Source organism: Oxyura jamaicensis, chromosome 28 (assembly GCF_011077185.1).
Source record: "Oxyura jamaicensis isolate SHBP4307 breed ruddy duck chromosome 28, BPBGC_Ojam_1.0, whole genome shotgun sequence".
NCBI classification, from domain to species: domain Eukaryota; kingdom Metazoa; phylum Chordata; class Aves; order Anseriformes; family Anatidae; genus Oxyura; species Oxyura jamaicensis.
In genome coordinates, this window is record NC_048920.1 from 2253198 (window position 1) to 2259386 (window position 6189).

Below are 6189 nucleotides of genomic sequence, written 5' to 3' on the forward strand. Positions count from 1 at the left end.
GAGCCCTCGGCACGTTGCTTTCCCTTCTGTCCTCGCCTCCGTGTCCCGAGCACATTTGCTCTGCACTGACCAGTCAGAAAATCCAACGCCGCACCCTTTCCAAAACAATTTGTGTGCCGCAATGCTAAACATCCAGGCAATTTACGCTGGGAGGGGTTACAGAGATCACCCGAGACAAGCCCTTTCTGTTCAGTGGAAAAACACACCTCACTCTCATGCTATTCTGCATTATTCACTTTGACTCATTACGCTCCCATGTGTTTGTTTTATTTACTCAGCTTCTGCACATATTGGCATGGTTAACGACAGCTTGCCAAGGCAGGTTTATCTTGAAATTGCTCTCCAGCAATATTTTTAGTACGTTGACATTTTAAAGCCAGGATTTTGCTATAGCATGTCACAAACAGACGCAACTTCCTAACCAGGTTCTTTCATCATGTAATTGTACCAAAAAAAAAAAATATGTGGGCCACAGCTCGGTGGTTTTGCTCCTGCTCGGTTTCTGGAGCCTGACCTATGCAACACAGTGATCCCAGCGTTCTCCAAATTTGTGCCTGATCTGCATTATCCAGGCGTCATCTGAAAGAACTCCAGGTTCCAGGCAGAGCCTCTTCGGCAAGGAAGGGAGGAAAGCGCACGCATCCCTCTTCGGGAAGAAACATTTACAAGTGGAAACTTCCAACATAAAGGAACTCGAAGCAACTAGCCCAGCTGTTAAACCTCAAGAGCAAATGTGGCATTGCTGCCTGGACCTAAAAACACCCCACGAGCAGCGTGGATTGTGGAAGTCAAAGCTCTCAGAGCCCTTGCTGCCATCCCTGCCACGGAAGCTGCAGTCGCATTTTTCCCTGTCAGAGGCTGCTGGGAGAAAATTGCTGACTCTCCTGGCTGCTCTGCGGGACTGAGTTTAGTCACAGTGAACATTTTTTACCTCCTGTCTGGTTCTAGGTGCCGATTTTTCTGGCAAAGGCAGTGCGAGCATTTTTTTTTTCATTTAATGACCGCAATTATAACTTTTTATTGGTGCTGATGCAGCACCTCTTACGAATGCTGCAGCCTTCCCTATTGATGAAGTCTCATAACGCTCTTTGCCAACTGCCAGCATAATACATTTTGGCTGTTGAACTGCCCATAAACGTTGTCCTCAATCACAGCATTTCACAAGGAAGCTGTGCAGAGACCAGCAGAGAGCTGCAGGCTTCCTCTGCCCATCCCTTGCACCTGTGGGAAAGGCACCCAGGCATCCGTATCCCTAGTTTTGGAAGTGCTGGAGATACAAAATCATCAAAATATCAAAAAACTATTGATGCTGTCATCGTGTATGGGCTGTAAAAAAAATAGTGGTTGTTGGGATTTAAGGATTTTTTTTTTTTTTTTTCTTTGTGTTTAAGCCTCAGGCTCAGTAGCTTTTCTTATATATTAAATGTCACAGGGAATGTCCAATGTGATATTCCAGATGTTTCCTGATGACATAATGATAGGTCAGAACTCCAGGAATGCTCTGAGCTGTAAGAAGTGCAAGAAACCAAAGTAAAAGTGATTTAAAGGGATACCATATCTAATTATAAACCTGGGACAGGTAAGGAAGTTCATCTGCAATTTCTGTGTTGCTGAATTTATGCTTACTACAAAGGATGGAATACTTTTGATTTACTAAAAGGAATTATAATTGAAGCAGGCAAATAAGGAGGTAACTAACGCTAACTATAGTTGCAGAGTAAATGAGAACTTTGTTGTTCCTGCTCTCCTTGTGCTTGGAAAGGTGTTTTTTGTAAAGTTAATACATTTCCAGCCTATAAAGCAGTGCGTATGACTCATTTTTTGTGTTTACATAAAATGTTACAAGATCAAATAATTGTGGCTGAAAACTCAGACCTCAAAAGATTAAATCAAACGTATTTTCTGCCTAGCAAGCTCAGGATAAATCCCTGTCTCCTCTGTGCACCAGAAGTGTAGAGTACTATTTCATGGTAGAGGCGATTCCCAATCTCAGCCTGAGAAATGGGGAATTGGGTGTTCGGGATCAAACAGTGCGGAGCTTTAAGGAGTCTCTGGGAGTCCATAAGTGGAGCCCATTACCTCCAGAGCCTGTAAATCACGTATGGCTACGTGCTGTGGGTTCGTAGTGCTTGGCCTGTGTATCCATTCTTTCTCTGAATCTATGGCAAGCACGTTTCTGAAAGGACGTGTGCCTAAGCCTGGGTCTTCATTATTGACAGGGAGCTGCTGCTGCACCCCGGGGCAGATCAGGATGAGTCCCAGGCAGGTACGAGCTGAGAGCGATTGCTTTGAGGACGTTCAGGAATTTAAAGTTTATAGATGCCACCAAGTATGTTTCCGAAGTTAGCAACAGGGATAGCTTTCTCCCTATTGAATCACAGGGGGTTTGGATTGAATTTACCTCTTTATGTTTTCCCCCCAACACTGCCAGTTACCATAGCGATGGCTACATGACTTCGTTGCATTTGTTTTATTTAAATATAGCAAAAGAAATTGCTAGAGCTTGGGATTCTGGCTTAGAAAATTAAATTTAAGAAAAGCCTAACAGCTACTCTCTGTTATAGGTGCACAAAATAGCTTTGGAAACCACAGAGTTTCTACCACAGAAAACCACAGAACCGCACAATCCTATAATTTGAAGAATGGACAAACTTTTTTTGGCACTTCTTGTGGATGGAGGACCAAAGTTTAGCATGAGGGAGTGTTTTTAGGCAGCTTGCAAACGGCTGCAAGCAACCAAGGACTCCCACAAACTGAAATCCCCCATCCCCGCATGAGGTGAGCCACGGCCACAATTAAAGCTCAAACTCCCCCAGCTGTGATCATCCATGCTCTGCAGCAAGCTCCCAGAAAAGCACGAGGGTTTTCCATTCCAGCCTTCCCTTTCAGGGCTTATAACCCCTGAAAAAAAGCTCCCTGCCTGCTCAGGGTGCTGGGGTGCTGCTGCTCGTTCCGGCAGGGCGCTGCTTTTCCCCCGAGAGCTGAGCCATGGCAGCGGCCCCGCGGGGCGGCAGGACGTGGGGTCGGGGCTCGGTGCTGTTTCAGCAGCACCAGGCTGAGCGTGTTACGGTGTTTGCTGAAGACGAGTTCCCATGTAGCTCGGGCTTAACTGACACTTCTGAAGTCAGCAGGTGAGAGAAAACGGTTTTCAGCGTAGCGAAACACAGCGCTCTGAAACCCGGCGTGGAATTAACTGACTTCAACCAGAAACGGTGCTGGATGGTGGCTGGCGCTCAGATCTGCTTGCTAAAACTTTCACTTGGAACATCGTGCAGGATTTGTTAGTTTCTGTGCTTAACTAGCTCTATCTAATCTGGTGATCTATCTTGCAAGTGTAGTGAGCCCATCACTGTGGTATCTTACAAGAATATGTGTGAAAATCTTGTTTACAACGGACTCTACATTTCCTCCTATCGTGTTCGACTACGATTTTTTTTTTTTTTTCTAGCATGTCGAAGACAAATCCAGGGTAGCTGCAGGTTGGAAGGGCACTTCTTGCCCTTCCGTGCTTCCTGCAGGCTCCCTGGGAGATGCTTGGGAGCTTTCGTGTTAATTAGACCAAAATCACATACAAGATTATGAGCTGACGTCCTGTTATTAAAATACGTTGCAGAGCGTTAGTGATTTCCTGCTGGCCAGGGGAAGCTTGCTAGCGTGGTGGAATCACACCAGCACATCTTTGGATGTACTAATTTAAGTCAATTAAAAAAAAAAAAAAAAAGAGTTGACAATTACTCATAATAGAATGTGAGAAGAATGAGCTCAGCATCTCTTTCTTTATGCTAAGAGATTATCTCGAAATTCAAGAACCTGCAGTTTCCTGTGAAGACCACACAAATATTATCATACATGCCCTCCCTCCAGCAATTAGAATAAAGTTGATCACAGGTTTTTATTAATGTTTTGTGCCCCCAGTCCTTCCCCACTTTCAGAGGCCTGTGTTTATATATCTTTCTATCTCGTTTTAAAAAATACTTATATATAAGAGGATGGCTTTGCCTTATTTTCAGATGAGTCGCAAGTAATCTGAAAGCTCCGAGGACACAACCTGCTTATTTTTTTACAGGGGGAACAGCAACACGGGAGAGCATGTCCCTGCTGTTCATCATGATTTGAGCTTTGTTTGGTTACACGGCACTGTGCAGATAAGAAGTGTCTTGTCTGAAGACCTAGTGAACAGGAGCAGAGGTAGCGGAGGTTTTGAGCCTCACAGCCAGACCTTTCACTGGAGCAAAGGGAAGTTTGGACGTTCCCGTGCTGAGGTAACGGAGGAGGGAGGAGGACCATGCAAGCTCTTGCAGTGGGTCCTGCAGAGGAGCCATGCACATTTGTTTAAGGGGTGGTGAATGCAGTAAAAGTTCTCTTTGCACGCAGGCAGAGCGCAGGGTTCATGTGCTTTGTGACAGTCCACTGGCGATGGCTGTCTCCCACAAGTGTAATCTGGGAAAATATAAAAGTGGCTGGACTGCAGGCTCGCCTAGCCTCTACTAGAGGTCAACACAGGTGGCTGGGGACTAGCAGAGCACGATAAGGAGGTGGTGATGCTGCCAGGGTCCCTCCTGCTGCTGGACATCTCTGTCTCGGGACCTTCCTGAGCCAGATGTGGGACTGTGCACCGAGGGGTGGCTGTACTGAGAGCACTGAGGTGGCAAACCCCCATTCTTTTTTATTTAATTATGTTAATGAAGGGAATAGTGTAAGATAGCATTGTACCACTGAACCCTGGAATGACTAAAAAATGTTCCCAATTCCTCAGAAAGAGCAAGGGAAAGAAATCACTATGGAAAGGTAAGGGTAGGAATTAATTAAAAAAAAAAAGTCATTCTTAAGGCTATAACCACCAAAAGGCATGCTGAAATATGAAAATCTTTGGCTATGGGGAAAGAGAAGGAAATACCTAGAACTGTTGCAACAATGCATGTGCTAAGTTTAGAACATCTTTAAGTCATCCTCACTTTCTGGAATTAGGTTGTGCAATTTTTTTTCTAGCAAATAAATGAGTTTTGTTTTTAATGAAGAAATGTTAAATCTCCCTTATATTTCACTTTGAAAGAGCTATAAAAGTGAAATGTGGAACTCATTCTTCCATGTCAATGATTAGAAGCCTAAAATACATCTGTTCCACATGAACAACTGCAGACTTTGCTTTCACAGAAGAATAGCTATATTAGTACTTTCTTTAAATGTATTCCTGTTGATTTCATTCCTGCATTCTAACTTGTAAAGTCAGAAAAATGTCACAATCTTGATTAAAATCAAGTTCACACTGTCCAGATGTTAAGAAAAAATACGTTAATATTAAGCTAAATCTGTGTGTTTAACAAACAGTGATTTTGTTTGAGAATTATCAAGGCTCACAGCTAAACTGTTGCTGCAAAAACAGAGAAGCCTCATCAGAGTTTCAAAGTAATTGCATAAATATACTGCTTGGACTTATGATCTCATTTACAGCTGTGGAAGAGCTTTTAGAGGGGCTCTATTTGACTTGCTGCAGATATTTACTCCTGTAGCTCTTGCAGTATCCAGCATGTGTCAAATTAGTTTTCAGAATCTGGATTAGTAGTTAACTGTTCCTCCAAAATAGTAAGTATCTCTCTGAACTCCTGAGATCTAGGTAGGGTTCAAAATTATTAGGCAAATTTAAGCTTTTGGGAATGAGTTATGAAGGTATTTTAACCTGTGTTGTGAATTTATGTTTAAATTCCACTACTGTTCTATTGGAATTCTGCACTGAGCTCTTGAGAGCAAGGATAATTTATGTACAAGGATGCCTTAAAATAAGCCTCCGTAATTACAAAAATGCAGTGTTTAAATTTATAGTAAAAACCCACACACTGCTGGCAAAACTATAACTGCATCTGGAAAACATTAAGGATGCTATTAAAATAGTCTAGCATAAACTAGAAATGAGACTGAAATTACAGTGTTGCTTACTTAACCATTTTTAGGAAGTATATTTTGAATACGATCTACTTTCCTATTTGTTTTTTTTTGATAAAACACCATGTTGTATCTTGTTTACTCCAGAGAATGAGTTGTGTCCTCTGTTATCTACTCTAGAAAACCCATAGCTCAGATTTTTCAGTCTTCTTACTATCACTGATATTTTAAAACATAAGCAGGTGGTTGTTGGTCCAGCCATCAGGGAAGAAGTAACAGGGAAATCTCAAAGGAGAAAAAAAAAAAAAA